Genomic DNA, 23,537 nt, shown 5'->3' with positions numbered 1-23,537 from the left:
TTTGCGGTAGATGTATATGCGGATGGGTGGTGGCTTCCGATAGAACTAAAGGCGCGATATAGTTATTAAAGGAAGGTTTTAACGTAAGTCCATGATTTATACAAGGCTTAACGCCTAGAGCGCTTCCGATAGGGCTTTGTGGATCTTAACCACAGGTCCAAGGTTTGGGAATGTTTTATGAAAGGGGATTTTGGCCTACAACCAAGATCTCTTTTCATCAAATATGATGGTGGTGATGTCTTCTTGGGGGATGACAGGAAGGCTAGAATCGTTGGTCGCGGAAAAGTAAAGTTGAAGTTGCAAGGTGTAAGGGTTAGAACACTTCCAGGTGTTCTGCATATTCCTACATTAGCCAGAAATCTAATTTTTGTAAGCAAACTAGATGATGCAGATGTAAAAACAAGTGTTCGAGAAGGATACCTGCAAGATGGTTCAGGAGACACTCGTATTGATGCGGGGAGTTCGAATTGGAACTCTGTACAAGCTACAAGGTAGCATTGTTGTTGATAGGTGCAACAGTTCCATGGTTCCTGAAAGTGGAGCAGAAAATCTAGTGGTCTCTGGAGAGAAGACCATGTTGTGGCATCAAAGGCTTGGACATATTGGAGAGAAGGGCCTTCGAATACTTCATGATAAAGGTAAGGTAGAAGATATGAGTAATAGCTCTTTGGATTTTGATTTCTGTGAAAATTGTATATATGGGAAGCAGAATCGAGTGAGTTTCCCCTCTGGTGGTAAGAGGGCAAAACAGAGATTAGAGCATCTGCACAGTGATGTTTTTGGACCTGTGAAGGTTCCATCATTGGGTAATTCTGTGTAGTATGTATCATTTATAGATGACTTCTCAAGGAATACATGGATATATTTTCTTAAGAAGCAAATTGAAGTCTTTGACAGGTTTAAAGAATTTAAGGCTCTGGTGGAAAACCAGACAAAGAAGAAGATAAAGGTGTTGAAGACAGATAACGGTGGAGAGTTTTGCAGTAAGGAATTTGAATAATTTTGTAAGAAGTGTGGTATAGCACAGCAGAAGACTACTCCATATACACTTCAGCAAAATGGGGTTGCAAAAAAAATGAACAAGACGTTGATGGAAATGGCAAGAAGCATGCTCAGTGGTGCCGGGTTAGGACAAGAATTCTGGGCAGAGGCGGTGGAGACAGCATGTTACCTGGTCAATAGATCACCTTCATCAGCGTTGGAGGATAAGACTCCACAAGAGGTATGGACTAGTAAGAAACCCTCTCTTTCACATCTGAGGGTATTTGGATGTGATGCATATATACATGTTCCAAGGAGAAATGAACCAGGTTGGATAGTAAATCTGAAAAGTGCATATTTATTGGGTATAAGGATGGTTTAAAGGGTTATAAGCTTTGGAACCCAGTGACAAGGTTGTGTACAGTGTGGTATTCAAAGAGGTGAAAGATGTTATTAAATATGAAGTCCAACCAAAGGAACCTGAAAAGATAGAGTTTAAGCTAAAGGAGGAAGAATCAGAGTCTACAGCAAAGGAGGAATTAGAAGATTAAGAGCCGCAAACTCCGGGTGTGAGAAGATCAGTTCGAGAAAGAAAGCAGCCAGAAAGGTATAGTCCATTTGCTTTCTGTTCAAATTTTGTTTTATCTATCACTGATGATGATCCCAGAACTGTGAAGGAAGCAGTAGATTCAGAAGATGGAAAACTCTGGAAAGAGGCCATGGTTGATGAAATGGCATCTTTGCACAAACATGAGGCTTGGGATCTGGTGGAGTTGCAGGCTGGAAGGAAACCCATTGGCAACAAATGGGTGTTCAAAAAGAAGACAAATGCAGAAGGAAAGGTGGAGAAATACAAAGCTCGGTTGGTAGCAAAAGGTTATTCCCAGGTGCCAGGAAATTTTGGTGATATTTTTTCTCCTGTTGCCAAGGTAGCTTCTATTAGATTACTTTTATCTGTTGCTACTGCTTTTGATTTTGAGGTAGAACATATGGATGTGAAAACAACATTTCTTCACGGGGATCTGAAAGATGAGATCTACATGAAGCACCCTGAAGGCTTTGCGGTGAAGGGTAAGAAAGAACTGGTATGCAAGTTAAAGAAGTCTTTGTATGGGTTAAAACAGTCACCAAGGATGTGGTATCAGAAATTTGATACATTTATACGAGGACTTGGCTTCACCAAAAGCAAAACAGATCACTGTGTGTATTTTAAATTAATTGGTGACCGTGTTATTTATCTGGTCTTGTATGTGGATGATATGTTGATAGTTGAAAATGACAAAGAAATTATCAAGGATTTGAAGACCCATTTGTCCTCCAAATTCGACATGAAAGATCTTGGTGCTGCAAACTATATTTTGGGCATGGAAATTAAAAGAGATCGGACAAAGAGGAAGTTCTGGTTAAACCAGAGGAAGTATGTAGAGACAATATTGCAGAGGTTCAATATGCAAGACAGTAAACCAGTGAAGGTTCCTATTCCTGTAGGTGTAAAGTTATCTGTTGAACAGTGTCCCAAGACACAAGAAGAGGAAGAGGACATGTCTCGTGTTCCATATGCAAGTGCAGTCGGTAGCCTGATGTATGCAATGGTCTATACTAGACCAGACATTGCACATGCAGTGGGAGTATTGAACAGGTTCATGTCAAAACCAGGGAAGGAGCACTAGACAGCAGTGAAGCGGGTTTTCAAGTATTTGCATGGCACTAGTGATTATGGTTTATACTACCAAGGAAGACCAAGATTGGACAGGGTGTTGGATATTCGTGACTTTGTTGATGCAGACTACGCTGGAGATTTGGATCAAAGAATATCTACAAGTGGCTATGTGTTTAACCTATTTGGAGGTGCAGTCAGTTGGATGAGTAAGAAACAATCTGTAGTGGCACTATCAACTACAGAGTCAGAGTACATGGCAGCCACTCATGCAAGCAAAAACGTAGTTTGGTTGCAGAGATTGTGTTCAAATATGGGGTTAGTACAGGGAGTTATAAGGATAGACTGTGACAACCAAAGTGTAATTTTCTTGGCAAAGAACCCTGCATATCATTCAAAGACAAAGCACATTGATGTTCAATATCACTTTGTGAGGGATATGATAGAAGACAAAAAGGTATCGATGGTAAAGGTGGAAACTTTGAAGAATACTGCAGATGCATTGAGAAAATCTGTGAGCTCTGAGAAGTTCTCTTGGTGTAGAGAAACAATGGGCGTTGCAGGGCTGGATAAATGACTAAGCTCTCTTGTGGCCCCCTGTGGAAAGAAAACAACAAGTGGGAGAATGTTGGGTTGTGTTATATTCTTTCCACAACTAGCCCACGTAGTTAACCGGGGGTTAGAAGGGGGGCGGAGCCCCCCCTTTTGTTGCGCTGATTGCGTAGCGAGGGGAGTCACAGGGGATTTGAGGGGTGCAGGTAACCCCACTTTATGGGGTCCGGCACAGCGCCTCAGAAAATTTTGGTTTTGGACCCTATGTTACGTTGGCGAACCTACCTATGGTTTTGTACATGATTTTCGCACATGGTTTTGGATGTGATGGTTTTTCGGTCCATAGTTTTGGACGCGATGGTTTTCGGTCCATGGTATTGGATGCTTCCGCATGTATAAATATGAATTATAACATTGAAAGGAACATAATGAAAAATCAACTTGGTAGTCCCGGTTTTAGGATCCAGGGGAAAATCTCTGTGTATATGTGTTTTATGAGTTATGCTCTCGCATTGTTTATTTTCTGTGTTTTTAGAATTCGTATGCAGGTAATTTTTGTATGGGGTTAAAACCTACAATGTCTTTTGCACTTGTGATATGGTTAGATTGAATGATTAGGCTCCTTTATTTATGTGTTCTAGGTGCAATGACTACCCACCAAAAGACACTTCTATCAACTAATCCGATCTAATCTTAGTAACATTTAGCCCACACATACAAATAAAAAAATTCTCTCACATTCCATCACACTATACCAAGGTTGCCTTAGTTGCCCCTTGCTCCATTAAGGGTGCCACACATGCAACAATGGTCAAACCTCCAAAACCATGTTTGGTTTCACACCCACAACTTTGGGTGCAAAACCCACTACTTGGGTACTTCGCCCACAAATAGCTTTTGTGGTGCCAACTCACACAAACCTAGTACCCAAGGTTGTGGAGTACCTCCCAAGCTACAAAAATCAACATTCAGTAGCATCCCATGAAATCATAGTTCTTAGGTGATTCCAAAGAGAGTGTCTTCTCCTTTGTACTTGCAATATTTCCATTCCAAACAAAAAAAGCAGTGCAACCTCACCTTCAGTGAGGCTTTCTCCCATAAGGGTTTCACAGGGCATATATTTATGTTCATTGTAGTTGGTGTGTGATTGTAGTCTTATGTTCTCTATTTTCCGTGTTTATCTATTTCGTGCATGAACAACAAATCAATAATTAACAAATCTAGAATATAAAAAATTCAACCTTCATACTATAGATTTTAGATTATTTTATCAAATCTATTGTAACGAACTATCCAGTGGAATATCCACAACAAATTATGGATCAATAAGACAAGTAGGAGTTACACATTCCAACATTTGCCCTTAATGACTACTTGTTTTAACATTTGTTAGGTCAAGTCTTCATCGACATCAAGTCCTCTACGACAAATGCTTCAATATGCCTATCTAGGTCTTATAGTGATAGCCCTTTACATGTTACATAGATATGAGTACATACTCCATCTCATGGAAATGCTAGGTACAAGCTCAAACTTTTCAAGGACTAATACATTGAATCAACTTGCTACAAATGTAAAGTGTGACTCACATTACCATATGGTCAAGTCTGCTTTTATTTAACAAAAGTTCACCTCATTTGTCCACATCATCCAATCTTCATTCTTACCACAACACTTCCACCAGAGTTAACACTAACTTTTCTTGGACTAAACTCAAAAAAGAACTATGGTGTATTTATGACATCTTTGTTGTTCATGCTACAATCTCACCATTTCAACTTCAGAAAAACAGTCTACAATCAACCCTCATTTTCTCAAGCGAGAATAATTTTAACAAACATGATAACCAACCAATGGTTAATCACCCAAGCAATTCACTTTCATTTCAGTACCAAAAAATATCCATGCTCTTCCATTCACTTGCACATCTATTATCTTGAACTCATGCCAATTGAGAACCAATTGTAGCACTGGTACCACACAGATTGATTAGGAACATGTTGTACTTCAGGGCTTGATGCCAACTTGATCGTAAATAGTGAACAATTGACCATCCTATAGACATATTTCCATCTACCATCTCAATATGGGATGCAAGTCAATCTTACATTCTTTACACCTAGCAATGAAGACTTATAGTGCAACATTCAATAGTGTTTCATCAAGGAACAATTAGTGAAAACAAAATATGTAGCTATAAATCCCTTCTAGCTACCATAAACTTCTTTTTTCTCCACAAAAATGAGTATTGCTTTCTATTTGGCAAATTTTAAACAAAAGCATTTGACATTAGACATTTCGAGGCCCAAGGCGATGCAGTAATGCCACGGTGTGCTCCTAGGCTTTGCAATCATAGGCCCGTTGGTGGAACTTGACCCTTGTCTAATAGATCTCAGAATTTATGACTGCATGAGCTTCTCTGAAGTAGAAGAATCTGAATCCTCGAAACTGATGTCTATTATGTCGCTACTTTGAGTGCAAGACCACTAAATTATCCCAGAAAACTAAATTTGTTCTGAAAAGGCTTATAAGAAAGCCAAGCCTTCATAAATTAATATATTGCCACACATTTTTACCAAATAGACTTAGGAATAATTTTTCATCACAAAATATTGCCACACAAAACCACAAGTCATAAGTAAGAGATAATTATACCTTGTCCCTTTTCTACAATCACAGACAAACTATGTGTCTTTGGATTTATTTACATGCTAGGCATTTTCTTCATCGAGGAGATTCTATACTTCATGCAATTGTTAGAGTCAATTCTAACAAACTTGCACTCACACATTGTGTTGACTAAGTTGAATAAGTTTTATTTTATAGACCCCAAAAAGATTTTAAAAACAAATTGCACAAAGACCAAATAGCCTATTCACATCACTAGTAATGCTAAGAAGTTCGATAAACAATAGATTCTCTCATCGAAAACCATATCAAGTACATATCTACTATGATGGCATTCAACACCACCCCCCATGACTCCGCAATCGCAACAAGACCCTTCAGTTGGAAGGCGACATAAGCAAATGGCAGTTTGTATTCTTTAGAATGAATACCCCAAAGCTTTATCTAACCATTATAACCAACCCCCGCTAACCGAGCTACCTAGCAACAATCCATGGCCACGTATCCGTTCCAATTTAGTGGTCACCTCTAAATCCGTAGCTACGCCCAATTGGCCACAAAGTTCTGCCACTCGCTGAAACAACTCGATTTCAATCAACAAAATCGTATTGCCATTCTTCCAACTGCTCTCAAAGCTCGCCATGTCACATGTTCGAATCGCAAAAGCTCTAACTTCTTTCCCTGGTGTTTTGCCCATCAATTGTGAGTTCTTTGTTTTTCACATATATCTATACATCAACTCCAATACAAAGCCCAGAAAACCAAGTTTCCCAATTGTCATTTGATTTTTATTTGCACCTGAGAGGTTACGGTCCTGAGTTCGAATCCCCGCCATCATTTGCGTAGCACCCACATTCTCAATCTTCTTGATTACGCTCATCGAGGTTGAAAGCAAATCAGCCCCCTACGACCATGATGCAATTGGGTTCATGTTTTCTGTTGTTGATCAATACTACCTTCAATTCCATCCCGTACCCACTCATTTCGAGCTAGAATTCAAATTCATCCTTGAATTCATTGAATCTGGCACTAGAAAAATTGAATCAAACTTGTTAGCTCACATGGAAGGCTTGAAACAGGCCACAGAAATCACCCACGACCACTTGGACCTAGATTGGCTTCACAAGATTCTCCTGCTAGTGTTCTACACTCACCCCTCCGTCGCCAACACAACACTGGAATTGGAGCTCCCTCTGACTGAAACAAAAACAATCAATGACTATCTAGACTATAGCATCAACCTCCTAGACATATGCAAATATATCCCACTCTCCTTGCATCTCATTAATGATCTGCAAACTCGGCATATTTCTCTCCTCAAGGCCGTGACTCCTATGAACTTGTGGCAACTCTCTCTAAAATGATGGTTAACTAGACCTCCATCACAAAAATGGCTCCTCACATGGCTCCTTCTAGGCAGCAATTCTTCTCTAAAATGCAGCTTATATCTGCTATAGTCACCGTGTGTAGGAAGCTCCTGTCACACCAACAACTCATCTCTCTAAAGAGTTGATGGACAAACAATTTATTCCCACAAACAAATCAAGGACATAGCTACAAACGAGTCATAGCATAGCATCAATCTACTCTCAACAAATAACTATCTACTCTACTACACTTAAGTTAATCTACTCCCATAGCAAATTACTCTCACAAGCTTACATTTCCCTAGGCCCTCCCCAAAGGGAGTCAAGCCCAGTCCCACTTTGATACCATGTGACGAAATGGGGGAGTAGAAATACTTTTTCACACAAAAGCTTTGAGCACTATATTAATATCAATAATGTTACATATATATAAACATATGAATGTTGTCTCAAGATAGACACAATGTTGTCTCAAGATAGACCAAATTAGGAGCTAACCAGTCGGAGAGAATCTCTCAAATCCAATTAGATCTAACAATCTCCTAAAGACTTGAAAACAAAATAACTCTACCCAATAATGAACAATAATCATAACAACTTAAATATCACAGATAAAACAAGTAGTAGTTACATATTTCAACATTAATACTTTGGAAGTGGACCTGCAACGGCCATATGTTTATTAAGGTATTGTAATCCTAATCGCAAGTACAAATTATGGCCTCAAATAAACAAGTAAATAACTCATTATTTCATCTCTACATTGATTGAAAAAAGAGGGAATGCTATTCATTCAGGACTAGATTCACACAATGCGGGTTGCAATTAGTAATAATACTATTAGCCAAATACAAAATAACCTCGATCAAATACTTAATAAATCCATTGTCTAAAAATACAACTCATCCCTTATAAACATCATTAACAATTACTTAACATGCCTCCACCTTCAACATAGGGTAAGAATTAGAATGAATACACACATAGATCTATGGAATAACATGTATAGCTATAGAATAAAATGCCATATGGTGGCAGTGTTCAGCAAACAAATGAGTTGCTCTAACATCCCTTCAAATCACGCCATTTAAGATACAACAAACCAGCTTGGTAGTGCGTGTAAGCTCCTGCAATTACAAGAATATGGAACAGCTGATGGCTGTGCCCAGCGATATCAAACTTTCCAGGCTTCCATCTCTCAGGGATCCTGGTTGCATACACCAATGCTCCAAGAACATAGAAACAACCCATGCCAATCTCATAAGCAGTTGTGTGAAGTGCTTCAGGTTCACCCTTATATAGTATGAGCTTATGCACAACAGGAGCCACACCCTAAACGCCCATCCCAGAAAATAATATGGCCCTCAATGTTCTGAATTCAGGACTCTGAAAAGCAGGCAACAGAGACACGAGAATGGTTGCAATCCCAAGCAAAGTGATTGCAGTCAAGTATATTTTTCTAAAGAAAGGAGCGCACATGAACGAATAGTAGACAGGAGGATAAAAAGATGCAGCTATCAAGGCCACAATTCCTGAATAATCAAGTCTTAACATAATGTAGTAAAGTCGCTTCGAGTGGCATGAGAGCAAGTGGAAAGTGGCACTGGCAAAAAGGCAATATGTTGCAGCTCCGAGGAACACTAAGAAAGGCCACCGAGTTATTGGTCTCTGTGAATGGGGAAATACCATGTTTGTGACATCGTCCTTTATGGTTTGCTGCAGCGACAATAAATAAAAGACAAAATTAGAGGGGAAAATACCACAGTTGAATTCATCACCTTCCTAACTAAACTGGAGCTTAAAACATGAAATACAACTGGAGTTAAAAATCATTAAGCATTAAACATGTAGACACTAATACATGACAAAATTACAAATTATGCTAAATTTGAAATATCATAATCAACTAGATTGTCTGCCAAGAGGCCAATCACAACATGCTTGACAGAAATGTGACTCCACGGCAGCAAACAACTTAGTTAGATCTAATAAGGTTATCTAATCACCCATTCAACCATATATTCTCTAAGAGGTACTGAACCTGAATGAGTACACTGCAAGTTTGCAACTCCGGTACTTCACTGTATTTTTATGTAAGTTTGATAACTTGGACCCTGATTCCAGTCAGTGGCTAGGTCACCTCCAATGTGCCCATTTTCCCAAGACATTTCTATCCAACCGGCAGGCTTTCTCTTATCTGAACAACAGTTGATCCTATCTTTTCAGAAAAGAACAAAATGAATAATTAATATCCACAAATGCCCAAAATAGGACAATGGGACTTATAAGTAGAACATCTTCAGGAAACATGAAACAAAGAAAGACAAAGTCAAAACCTAAAAGTGTGTGAACCTAAAATTGTAAACCCTAGAAAATGTGGCAAAGATAGAAACTCTATAAGCAGCAACATCCATATAGCAAGAGAAGCTGATAGAGCCAAGAAGAACAAGAACCTAACCAGCATCTGTATCAGTGGAGGTAACGGCATCTCCAACAAACACTCTGAAGAGCACTAATGCTAAGCCTGATAATGTACTCCGAGGAGTGACTGAGCAACCCTATGACCACAAATAAGCAATGATTGCAGGGAAGTCTGCAGTGTGGATAGGAAAGTAACATCTTAAATATCTGCCCCAGGCTGACTAGCTGTGAACTGCCCAGTGCTTGACTAAGGCCATCCAAAATTGGTTTTTAACATATTTTAAAACAATAGTATCCCAGTCAGTCTTTTCTGGTATATCGTATTCCCTACCACCAAGTTTTAGTTGTGTCTTATTCCCAACAACACACTTTTTTCCCTTGTTTCCGTTTGAAGAATTTGTATATATGTAAGGGCACAAATAAATGGACAAATGCCAGGCATAAATCGTTTATACAAGGGGCTACATAAACATGACTTTTCCGCATAGAAGAAATTAACTAGATAGAGTTGATAGTAGATACTACAGGTACCTATGGATAAAGGTTATCAACAATTTGAGAAGGATGTCACGTGGCTAATGGGAGTAGGCAGAACAAGGAAGGCCTCAAAGCTCAAACGCCCTAAGAACAGATTCTAAGAAATAAAATTCTGGGATTAAGACAAGTAAAAGGCTTTTGCTGACAGTCATACTAAACATGGTTCTCTGCAGATTAAAGTATGGGGACACTAGACAACAAATAGTAGTCGGAAAAAATAGAAAATAGCAAGTTACTAATCTTCGCATATGACAGTTAAGGAAAGAACCCCAAATGAGATACAACTGGAAGAAGCAAATACAGCCACTGGATATGCAAGCAATCTACCAACTGATATTTATGCAACAGTACAATAATGGGAGGAATTAGAATTTCCAAACGGAAAAGAACTTGGATCAATATCAGATCCAAAAGTGAGAGACAATCTGCTGGAAAGCTGCTCTTAAAAAAAAAAGTGCTATATGAGTTCTCTGCCAAGATATTCCACAAGGCAAGATGACAGCCACAACAGAAGAAAAAAAATAGGACAAGGATAAGTCCAATCCAGCAAATGAGAAAATAACACAAAGGTGTATGAAAGACAACACCTCAATGAGGAAAAATGATTATTCTAAAGGGATCTTAGCTTACAGCATCTTATGCGAGACAAATAGATGGTACACAGCTAACGAAAAGCATTTGCAAATTCCCTGAAGAAGAAACCATGGTGACAGAAAACATCTTCTCGCAGAAAGACTTGTGGAAATTTTAACGAGGGACGGCAGTTCACAAAAGAATGGAACACATGCAGCTGGGATCCATAAATATATGCAAGACTGGAAAGTTGATTGCAAAGATAAGACAGGGGAATGCCACAAATACTTGGAGAAAGAGTAAATATATACTATATAGGCTTAGATTCCATTCTAAGTGATTACATACTATTTAAAGAAGTACACTTCAGCATGATATGGAGTTTACAGAAATTAATATTATTTCTGTGCAATCTCCATTCATTTGATTATGTTTGTGACTTTGTCTCTTCAAGCCTGGAAAACGTTCCAGAATCTAATCTGCTCTGATCAATCTCTTTACTTGGTCTTTCTTGTTATGTCCATCCCGCTTGTGTTGTTATTAGATTATTGTTCTTTGGTTTATGCATCTGTTGAGCAAGCAACACTTCCCCTTTCTTTTTTTCCTTTGTCATGTAATTCAAGCAAAAAGTTGGGGCCTGTTGTCTCAAAATCTAACAGGTATTGTGAGGGGAGCTCACAAGGCAAAAACTAGACTCAGGGACAACAATATAAGGTGTAGCCCACAGTCACCACAACCACTACGTCCTGCTCTTTTGCGGACTTTCACCACTAGGGAGGCTTCCCTTAGTAGGTCACCTAGAAGGATATGCTAAGTATAAGGGATAAGGTGACAAAATAGATTTTTGGAGGATAACTCTTTCTAAGGACAAGGCTTAGCAAGCATGATACGGCAATTTGCATCCTCCAATATGCCTAGCTAGGGCACAACATGATTTAGGACTTGAGAAATACAAAGCCGAAAGAACTCACCTAGAATCACAAGGCCAAGAATGTTAGGATATTCCGACACATAGGAAATAGTTAAGTATAACTTGGTCTAGTATAGAGTTAGGTAAAGTGTGTTTCTTTACTATGTACATTTTGTAACTTACAATCTGACGGTCACGATATGTAGTGATCCGACGGTTCATTCTCTCCTCGGTATTACCAACACTTGATCCGTGGCTTAACACCCGATTGGTCCATGATCTCTATTTAAAGAGCATGGAGGGTCATTTGTAGGTTAACTGTTCATGAGAGAAGCTTATGTAAATTTTCATTCTTTTATTAATAAATTGCCTGAAGTGGCCGCGTTGGCTCAGGCCGTGGACTGTTTCCCTCTTTGAGGGTTTTAACCACGTCAAAATACTGGTGTATTGATCTGTGATCTGTGTGTGAGCGGTGTCCTTTGGTGTTCTGTCTGAGGAACTTACCCTGTAAATTCCTACATGGTATCGGAGCTATTTGAGGGCCGCGTCCGTTGGTGATCCAAATCTGAAGCCGGTAGAACTGCATCCGACTGCCGTTTCCTAGATCTACTGTTTCTGACTACTTTCGGGCCGAGAGGACTGCTCTATTGTGTTGGGAGCATCTGTTCCAGTGAGGAACCTCTTTCGTTTCATGCGAAAAGGTTTCCGGTAGCCCTAGCTACGTCATTTTTAAGATATGGAGGTATACAGTGTTTATTTGTAGTTTACAATTATTTTCTCTCTGTTTATTTCGGTTTCGGTTTATTTAGTTTTTTTTATTACCGGATCTGAACCTTTCATTTCTGCGTATGCTCTTTGCCCTGCGACTCTGTGCGATTTGGGCAAATCAGAAACAAAAAGAAAGGATTTTTCTCATGCGTATGCTCTTTTCCGTTGCGCCTTAGTGTGATCTCGGAAAATCAGAAACATTGAGGAAAATATTTAGTTTCCGGCTAAAGCTAACTTCGAGCCGCAAGGTTCGTTTTTTTTTGTATGTCCGTGTTGGGTTTTGTGTTTTTTGTTTTGTAGGGAAAAAAAGCTTTCTCAAAGCAAGCACGCAACCCAAAGCTTCAACCCCCCCCCCCCCCCCCCCCCCCGCTCTCTCTCTCTCTCTCAAACTTTTTATATAGCTCACTTGGTCCAAAGCTAATTTATGAGAGTAGAGGTCTTGAGTTCAAGTCTCCTTTTTGTGGGGGCGGATTTTTCATTTCCGCACATTCCCGCACTTCGTCGGCATCTTCATCAAATTTTCTTCAAAAAGCCATAACTTCTTCATCCGAAAGCCATTTTCAGAACCGTTTTTTTTGAAACAGCCTAATTTTTCGGGATCTTTCCATTGGTACACTTAGTTTCAGCATCTATAGCTTCAGTTTTTTTTTAAATGGAAAGTCCATGTCAAGTTATTCTTGACAACACCAACTACTTCCAATGGTGGTCCTACATTGTGGATTTACTTAGAAGTAAAGGTCTTTACAGAATAGCCACAGGCCAAGAGACCAAACCGAAAGATGAAGACAAGGCAGCTAAATGGGAAAATAGGCAAGACCAAGCACGTGGGTTGATAGGGATGTCTATTTCTCCAGATCTTAGATTCCATATTGCAAAACTTGATACTCCTGATGAAGCAATGAAACAGATTACTAAAGTCTTTGGAATTAAAAATGAACTTAAAGCCCATCAACTTGAAAATGAATTCCTTACATTGGACCCCAATAATTTTTCTTGCATTGAAGATTTTTTGTCCAAGTTCAAGACCCTTAGACTTCTCTTGGAAGGTGTTAAGGTTAAGAAAGAAGATAGTAGCCTTATCTACTCCATTCTTACTAAGTTGGGACCAGCGTATTCTGTGTTTGTTTCCACCTTCCATTCTACAAGAGAAGCCTTCATTTCTCAAGGACAAGCCTACAAGTCCCCTTCCTTTGATTCCTTTTGTGATTCTTTAATAAGAGAACAAGAAAAACTCTTACACCTTGGTCTTCTTCATCTTGGAAACTCTTCTAAGAAAGCGTTAGCCGCCCAGCAGCAACCAAATTCAAAGAATCCTAAGAAGTCGTATCCTAAAAGGAATGGTCCTAAACCAAACAAGGGTCCTAAGCAATTTCTGCCTCAAAATGAAAAATCATTTCAACAAAATGATAAGACAAATAAAAACAAAGGGAAGAAGACTGATAGACATTGCAACTTTTGTAATCGAGATGTGCCACCTCTTCCTATCTCCTCTACTTTTGAAAATATTTCTTCTTCAGATGATGAAAGCGAGGATGACAATCCTCCCCCACCTTCTCAGGATCCTCCTTCAGCTCCTCAGCTTCCAAAATGGGTCCGTGCTACTCGGGATGCAGCAGGTGATCTTGCCGGTGATCCTACAGATCAGCGACGTACACGTTCTCAGTTTGATAGAGCCTCTTCTTTACTGGCTCAAGCTTCAGTGAATTATGATCCTGACACCTTCGCAGAAGCTTCAGGCCATCCAGATTGGGAAGCAGCTATGAATGAAGAATATCATTCATTATTGGCAAATGATACATGGGATCTTGTTCCTCTACCAAAGGGACGAAAACTTGTCACATGCAAATGGGTTTACAGAACCAAGTATGGACTAGATGGGAAAGTTGATAAACATAAAGCTCGTCTTGTTGCTAAGGGTTTTTCCCAAGTTGAAGGCATTGACTACACTGAAACCTTCTCCCCTGTTGCCAAAATGAACTCTATCCGCCTTGTTCTTTCCCTTGCTGCTTCTTTCAAATGGGAAGTCCATCAGATGGATGTTAAATCTACCTTCTTGCATGGGGACTTGCATGAAGAAATCTATATGGAACAACCTATTGGCTTTATACAAACAGACTCCAGCCTTGTATGTCGGCTTAAGAAATCCCTTTATGGTCTCAAGCAAGCTCCTCGGGCTTGGTATGCCAAAATGGATAGCTTTCTTTTAGAATCTGGCTTTTCTAGGTGTCATTCTGACAATACTGTCTACACCAAGAAAGTGGGCAACTCTCTTATCATTCTTGTTCTTTATGTTGATGATCTTATCCTGACTGGTAGTGATCCCAACCTTATAAACCATGTGAAGTCTAGCCTTAAAAGGAAGTTTGAAATGACAGACTTAGGACACTTACATTATTTTCTTGGTCTTCAAGTCTTGCAATCCAAGGAAGGTATTTCCCTTTCCCAGTCCAAGTATGCTTGTGATATTCTACGCCATTTTCACATGGAAGACTGTAAGCCAGCCCCTTCTCCCTTTCAGTCTGGAGTCAAACTTTCAGTCACTTGTACTTCTCCTGAAGTTGATGCTACCTTATACCGTCAACTTGTAGGAAAACTTTTGTATCTAACCCATACTCGTCCTGACCTTTCCTTTGCTGTTGGCCTTGTTGCTCGGTTTATGCAAAACCCACATGAAAGTCATTGGAAAGCAGCTAAAAGAATACTTCATTATGTTCGAGGTACAGTTCAGTTTGGGATTCATTACAGTGCCGAAGCATCTCCTCTATTGGTTGGTTTCACTGATTCTGATTGGGCTAGTGACCCTGATGATCGGAAGTCTACTACAGGTTATGTGTTCACTCTTGGTTCAGGACCTATTACATGGGCTTGCAAGAAACAAGGTGCCATTTCTCTTTCTTCAGCAGAAGCAGAGTATCGTGGTGCCATAGAAGCTAGTAAGGAAGCCTTGTGGCTTCGTCAGATCCTGTCAGAGTTTGGCTTTCAGCAGCAGCATCCGACTACACTTTGGTGTGATAATCAAAGTGCCATTCAGCTATGCAAAGATCCAGTCCAACATCAGCGCAGCAAACACATTGAACTGCACATGCACTTCATCAGAAAGCTCATTCACGACCATGTTCTTGAAGTGCAATATTGTTCAATAGATGATCAAGTTGCAGACATCTTTACAAAGGCTCTCACAGAGGCGAAGTTCACTAAACTTCGATTTATGGTTGGAGTTCAGGAAGTTGTCACTAAGGGGGGATAGGCTCTAGTGCCTCCTTCCTTCTCCTATTGTGTCATATTTGTAAATCCTTCAATCCTATCCCAAGTTGTTCTTAAGGGGGGATGTTAGGATATTCCGACACATAGGAAATAGTTAAGTATAACTTGGTCTAGTATAGAGTTAGGTAAAGTGTGTTTCTTTACTATGTACATTTTGTAACTTACAATTTGACGGTCACAATATGTAGTGATCCGACGGTTCATTCTCTCCTCAGTATTACCGACACTTGATCCGTGGCTTAACACCCGATTGGTCCATGATCTCTATTTAAAGAGCATGGAGGGTCATTTGTAGGTTAACTGTTCATGAGAGAAGCTTATGTAAATTTTCATTCTTTTATTAATAAATTGCCTGAAGTGGCCACGTTGGCTGAGGCCGTGGACTGTTTCCCTCTTTGAGGGTTTTAACCACGTCAAAATACTGGTGTATTGATCTGTGATCTGTGTGTGAGCGGTGTCCTTTGGTGTTCTGTCTGAGGAACTTACCCTGTAAATTCCTACAAAGAAAAGGCTTCCAAGCAAAGAATACCTTCAATTTAGGGAACAAGAAGCCTTCAAAAAGCCCCAAATTGAAGTCTAGGACGAACTAGGGCTTTTCTAGGGCAAAAGACTTTAACCTTAGAATGGATGGATTAGCCACTAAAAGGAGTTGATTTTGAGGCGATCAACTCTGCTTCCAATGTTTAATCCTCCCACAAGCCAACGATTTCAACCCTAGTTGATATTTGTGCACTAGCCCTAGCTAGCGGCCTATCTTTGAGGAAACGAAAATCAGATTTAGAGAGAGAAAAATGAGATTTATGTGAACTTTTGTCGATGATCAACAAAGTGACCAAGGCCAGTGCCTAGTCCTTGGGTGATAAAGTCTATGGGAGTGAAAAATTTGCTAAATCTTGGTAAGGAGTAAGAGAATAATGAAACCCTAGGTTTCAAAACCCTAGCTATCACTTTTATGTGGGAGAAAAATCAATTCGGAGAGCTAGTTTAAAGACTCACCAATGGGATTGCCATTTACATTCTATAAGTGAGTAGTGCATGCAATACTATCATCTAGATTCCATAAAATGATTTTGAACAATAACTAGCACAATAGAAACCCTAGATAATTAACCATTCCATACATTAGACACAAGAAGCAAAAATTTATCAAATCCAAGGTACACTTACAAGACAGAATGCATGAAAAAGCCTTTATTGCTCCAAAGTGACATCTCCAAGACCAAAGAAATAGCTCCAAAGAGCAAAGTATACCATAGAGTCACATCTCCACAAGAGACGAGAAGCCCAAAATTCTCTAAGAGGGTCGAAAACAATCACAAGTGATGATGATGATGAAATAAAGTGTGTCTATCCTCTATTTATATGAGGATTATGACTACTAATTATGCCTATAAAGCCCCTAAAACAAGTTTGATGCTAAAATGTACTTGGGTTACAAGCCAACCCATTAGCTTTATCAAAATATGCCCTAATTTTCCTATACTTGTGAGCTATAGTTTTTATAATGTTGATGTCATCCAATGTAAATGCTCCCAATTCGATGTCCAAGGGTGATGAGGTGTCCAATAAGGTGTAGATGCCCGTGAAGTCCAAGGTTTGAGGGTTGGCCCTCAAATTCACCTTATTACCTCCCGTGGGTTCCCAACATCCAACTGGGGTGCCACAGAGTGGTCTCCAACTGCTAAATGAGGCCTCCTCTTCTACGGCGTTAGGGCTTCCTTTGGTGCAACAAGCCCTCCCCAATTTCTCAGAGTGAGACCATCCTCATCTGGGCTCTAAATCAGCTATCGCCCATCAAGTTGTGTCAAGGCCAACCTGGGGCATGCTAGGTTCAGTAGTGTCATCCCAAAGAATTGATGCAGGAGCATTCGGCTCAAAAATATCATTGTATTTTAGTAGACATGGGGTCTTGTGTTTTAAGGAAGTTGGTTTCCTGAGTAGTAAATTAATGTAATTATTAAGGTTTTTAAGTAAGTTTATGAGAGATATTAAGAATAGGAATTAATTAGATATTGTGAGGACTATTGTAAATGTTCTTGAATGTAGGAGAACATGAGTGATGATGAGTGATTAGTGAGGATTGAGAGATTTTGAAATATTGTAAATCTTAGATTAGGAATTGGTTTCATGATTTTGGGGATTAAAGAGAATCCTTAGGATTTAGTTGAGTTGTTGAGATCCCCAAGGGATCATTGAAAGATTTTAGGACTTGATGAGCAGATTAAGGATCTGAACCGAAATGGGTTACAGAACCTTTTGTATAAATGTAAGCCTAAAAGGCATAGAGAGAGTTAGTTAGTTAGTTAATTAGAGAGTTAGGAATTAGAGGAGTTTGATTGTAAGCCTACGGGCAGATAGGGAAACAGAGGCCACTGATATTGGAAATCAGGCCTGAGAGAAGAAACTGTGTAAATACTTGTTTACGAATATAGAAATTCGATTTCAAACCTGTGTAGAGTACATATGTGATTAAATTGTAATTATTTATAAACGAAGTGTTTTTGCATAAGATATGTGTGTGCAAACGAAATCAAGAAGGACAGAGCACTGAGACAGTGTACATAGAAAATTGGAGGTTAAACAGTTCCAATGATGGACTGTAATTAAGCTCAGGAAGGAGTCAAACAGAAGATCAATGACATAGAAAGTATCAAACAACAAAGCACGGAAACCATCGGATCGGCCAGATCGACGGATAACAATGACGGAAGAGGAATGGCAGAGAGTAAACTACGTGTTAGCATTAAGGGTTAATACTAAGATTAAGCGCTAAACCTTTGGTTAAGCATCTTCCTTAAAGGTTTTGATTTGAGCACGTGGGCAGTTTTCCAAAGGCGGAAGTGGTATCTCGCGCGGCCTAAAGGCTGTAAGTGGTATTTCAAAATTCTACACGATAAAACATGGAGGCGCCACGTAGCACAACAAAACAACTTTTCTCACGTGCTTCCGAAATTTTATCGGTCATGCTAGTTGGAGCACGAGATTGCGCGATATCCATTGGATCAAGCAGGATTGATCTACGGTGGAGATTTGGCCGCACAAAAGTTGAGCGGGTGACGCGACAGCCGTTGAATCGGATGGAGCAGATCAACGGTAGAGATCGTCCAAGTTAGTTGATGAGCGGACGACGCGATAGCCGTTGGATCTGAAGGAAGAAATCAACAGTGCAGATTTGAAGCGCAAGTTGAGCATCGGTAAATGTGCAAAGTTGTGTGAATCGGCAGAATGGTAAAGTAATGAAGGGTTAAATGGTTTATGTATAATTTCTATTATACAAGAGTTATAATAGAAATAAAGCAGAATAAATATATTATGGGTTAAGTTAAGTTTAACCAAAGTCTAAAGACCATGGTGTGGTTGATAAGTGCGGGTAATAAGAGTTAACCAAAGATATTGAAGGGTTGTATAGTTTCCGCTCAAAGGTTTATTAGAGTTTAGACTTTGGATAATTAAATCAAACGTTTCCGCATAGAGTTAGTGAAGGAACATTAAACCTTGATTTAAGAGAGTTTTTCCTAAGTATATGATTGAAATTCCTGGGACATGAATATGACATGCATTTGTATGCATACTGTGGATATGTGCAGCTAAAGCTGCATCATTCGGTATCAGAGCATGGTAAAGCTCTTTTTAATTAAAGCAAAATTGTGCAGAATGCAAGTGTGATTGCGAAAGAAAGAGGAGATCAGGTTATTTGAATCTGATAAGTAGAAGGCATGACATAAGATGAGAGTAAGTGATACTCTTAAGAAGAGATTGCAGAAGCATAAAGAAAGCACAACAATGTTTGTTTTCTTGAGGAAAATGGAGATTCACTCGAATGTGAAGAGTGGATGGAGACTGCTTGTGAAATCATACAGGTATTGTTTTATTTAACTCTGGTTTGAGTTTTGCAGGTTTAAGACAGAGTAAAGATTGATAGAAGCAGACAGACAAGGAAAGTTGTATGTGTTCTAAAGAACAAAGTGAATGAAAGATTGGAAAAAAAAGTGGCAGTGAACCTGAAGAATCCGACTGAAGGTTGGACAGAGAGGACAAGAGTGTTCTCAGAAGGAAGCTGAGTAGAAGCATTTTAAAGTGACCATAGAAATTTGGCAGCAGCAAAGCTTTTGAAAGCTTGGAATGATCTTTGTTTTAAATATCATTGATATGCATGTAACAGTAATTAGTGAAGCATCTCAGCGAGAAGATCACAGCCTGAAGAGTAGTGATGAAGGAAGCCGGTAAGGGTTTCTGAGAGAGAGTGGCCAGAACCTAGTATTTCATTTGTATTTGAAATACTAGAGGACAATTATGTTTTCAAAAGTGCAGATGAGTTGAAGTCTAGAGCATGGAGTGCTCATATGGTTCCAGAGGAGAGAACTAGAGAGATGCCAAAAGACTGAGCTCAAAGGAGAAAAGCTTAGTGAGGTATCATGCAGCAAGGAAGACTTGCTGTTGCGGAGACTTGTGCAACTCATAGTGAGTGGGTGAAGAACTCATAGAGATGGAGAAGAAGATGACTACTGATAGTCATTGTAGAGGTTCAAAGAAAAGCCACAAAGTGAAGAAAGAAGATGCCAAAGCAAATGGCATATGGAGACAGATGAATGATGAAGAATATGAGAGGGAGAAGGCTGAGATAATAGTCCATCTTGAAGTATTGATGGAACTGTTACAGAGGAATGAGAAAGACCAGAGGTGTGGTTTTCTTATGAGAAGAAAGATAAGGTGGCATAAACTACAGAAGAGGAAAGAGCAAATGATGAATGCTCGACTGAAGGAAGAATTACTCAGAATAAATGAGTATTTGGAGGAAGACTTGAAGACTGAAACTTCAAGTGAGACCAAAAGGTCACATGATTTTAAATCTGATAATTTGTGTATGTTTGCAGGTGAAACATGTGAAAAAAGACAATTTTCTGATATTGTCGTAAAGGAGGAAGAAGACAGGCAGAATCTCAATTCTGTTCTGAAAGAAGATGAGATAGATAGGTCTCATGTAAATGCCCGTACACAATTGGGGAAAAGTTTTACTTTTCAGCATATTGCAAGGACTGAAAGCAGAGGAAGTTTGACTCATGATGATGGCCAAAAGCAAGAAGAAGTAGGGAAGGATATCAAGCAACCAAGTGAAGGACTTGAGGAGATTGAAGAGAAGATCATCGAAAAATTTCTAAGTCATGTAGAGGACTTGGAACAGCAGGAGGACTTGATGATTGAATCATCAAGTGAGATCATGAGGTCTTGTGGTTTTAAAACTGAAAAAGTTGTGTGTGAATGCAGGTATTGCAGAAGACAAACCATCCTATGGAACTGTCTTGAGTGAAGTTGAAAGTTGCCAAGCAAAGTATGATGATGACTGTCTTTCAAATGAAGATCAAGTTGAGTTATTACAGCAGAAGGAGTTCATAAATTCCTTGCTTAGTGAAGGAAATATCTTCAGTAGAGATGAGACAGTTATGTCTTATGATAAGGAATTTGTTATTGGTAAGGACAAAGAGAAATTGATTTTCTTAAATGGCCAAAGGAAGAGTGATGGACAGACATCTAAAACTATCACAAAGATGGAGGATCAGAATTTTATTCTGATCGAGAATGAAGAAGTAGTGTCACCAAGAAATTATACTTGTGACAAAGAAGAAGATAGTGAGGATTGTATGGAGCTTTTAGGAGAAATCCCAAGTGAGATGGCAAATTTATGGCATGAGATAAGTCTTTTAGAGAAAAGGCTAGAAAACCAAAGAGTAAGTGTTCAGGTTGTAAAATCAGAGCTGAATGAGAATGAAGAAGTTCACTACAGTGGACAAGAGCAGGAAGACATCATTGAAGCAGATGGTGTGGAAGAGAGACTAGCTGACAGTCTCGTGAATTCTTTTGAGAATTTAAATCAACATACTGATGTGCTGACAAAGGAGTTAGAGGAAAACTCAGAACATCAAATTGAGATGTTTCCAGAGAAGGAAAAGGCAATGAGGCCTTATATTTTTAATTCTGATAATTGGTGTATTATTGCAGGTTGTGATGAAGATACTGCTGCAAAGACAAAAAAATATTTGGCACAGGAGAACAGTCAAATGAAGGAGGAAAAGGAAGATTCCATGATAGTACTTAGCCCATGGAACGAAAACATTAAATCATTGGAAAGTAAATTTGCAAACAAGGAGCAGAAATTAGATGTTGCAGAGGGAGATATCTTCAAGGATATTCAGGAAGTTTGGGTGGAAGCAATATCTACAGCAGTATCTGGAGCAATCTCAAGAGTAATAGCAGAAGTTGAAGTAGAAAAAGCTGAAGAAAGTAATCAGCAGTTTAAATATGAATGGACAACGTGCAGTGAGATGCAATGGCAGAGTATGTACCAGCCCAAGGATGTGCTGGAGATGGAGATTGAAGAATTATGGCAGTTGATGATGAAACAGTCCAGGTTGAGGTAGCAGGAGGAGTGATCAATCAGAATTTGAAACTGATTGAAGAGAGGAAGATGAACTAGAAGACAACAGATATACAGCAGCAGCAAAGGTGCAAGGCATTTGGGCAGTTACAAACTAAGGTTTGGGACCCTGGAGGTTTTTCTATCAACATATGAGAACACATGATCTGGAGATCATGAATGTTTTCAACCTTGGGAGTCTGATGCAGGAGCATTCGGCTCAGAAATATCATTGTATTTTAGTAGACATAGGGGGTCTTGTGTTTTAAGGAAGTTGGTTTCCTGAGTATTAAATTAATGTAATTATTAAGGTTTTTAAGTAAGTTTATGAGAGATATTAAGAATAGGAATTAATTAGATATTGTGAGGAATATTGTAAATGTTCTCAAATGTAGGAGAACATGAGTGATGATGAGTGATTAGTGAGGATTGAGAGATTTTGAAATATTGTAAATCTTAGATTAGGAATTGGTTTCATGATTTTGGGGATTAAAGAGAATCCTTAGGATTTAGTTGAGTTGTTGAGATCCCCAAGGGATCATTGAAAGATTTTAGGACTTGATGAGCAGATTAAGGATCTGAACCGAAATGGGTTACAGAACCTTTTGTATAAATGTAAGCCTAAAAGGCATAGAGAGAGTTAGTTAGTTAGAGAGTTAGGAATTAGAAGAGTTTGATTGTAAGCCTACAGGCAGATAGGGAAACAGAGGCCGTTGATATTGAAAATCAGCCCTGAGAGAAGAAACTGTGTAAATACTTGTTTACGAATATAGAAATTCGATTTCAAACTTGTGTAGAGTACATATGTGATTAAATTGTAACTATTTATGAACGAATTGCTTTTGCATAAGATATGTGTGTGCAAACGAAATCGAGAAGGACAGAGCGCCGAGATAGCGTACATAGAAAATTGGAGGTTAAACAGTTCCAATGATGGACTATAATTAAGCTCAGGAAGGAGTCAAACGGAAGATCAACAACGTAGAAAGTATCAAACAGCAAAGCACAGAAATCGTCGAATCGGCCAGATTAACGAATAACAATGACGGAAGAGGAATGGCGGAGAATAAACTCCGTGTTAGCATTAAGGGTTAATACTGAGATTAAGCGCTAAACCTTTGGTTAAGCGTCTTCCTTAAAGGTTTTGATTTGAGCACGTGGGCAGTTTTCCAAAGGCAGAAGTGGTATCTCACGCGACCTAAAGGCTATAAGTGGTATTTCAAAATTCTATGCGATAAAACGTGGAGGCGCCATGTAGCACAGCAAAACAACTTTTCTCGCATGCTTCCGAAATTTTATCGGTCGTGCTAGTTGGAGCGCAAGATTGCGCGATATCCGTTGGATCAAGCAGGATTGATCTATGGTGGAGATTTGGCCGCACAAAAGTTGAGCGGGTGACGTGACAGCCGTTGGATTGGATGGCGCAAATCAACGGTAGAGATCGTCCAGGCTAGTTGATGAGTGGAC

The 23,537-nt window shown here is 39.3% G+C and overlaps 1 pseudogene across 1 annotated transcript in view; it reads right to left on the bottom strand.

Moving 5' to 3' along the window:
* Window positions 1-8,025: 8,025 nt before the first annotated feature.
* LOC149207962 (heptahelical transmembrane protein ADIPOR3-like) overlaps window positions 8,026-23,537 on the bottom strand; it is a 127,312-nt pseudogene continuing 111,800 nt past the window's right edge. The window contains exon 3 of the transcript XR_016252712.1: window positions 8,026-8,901. The product of XR_016252712.1 is annotated as a heptahelical transmembrane protein ADIPOR3-like (transcript). The remainder of the gene's footprint in view (window positions 8,902-23,537) is intronic.

Source organism: Pinus tabuliformis, chromosome 1_2, assembly GCF_031772625.1.
Source record: "Pinus tabuliformis cultivar Carrire ecotype Pingquan chromosome 1_2, CPIR1, whole genome shotgun sequence".
NCBI lineage: Eukaryota > Viridiplantae > Streptophyta > Pinopsida > Pinales > Pinaceae > Pinus > Pinus tabuliformis.
The sequence above is the reverse complement of the archived record's forward strand: the minus strand, read 5'-3'. Positions and strand labels throughout refer to the sequence as shown.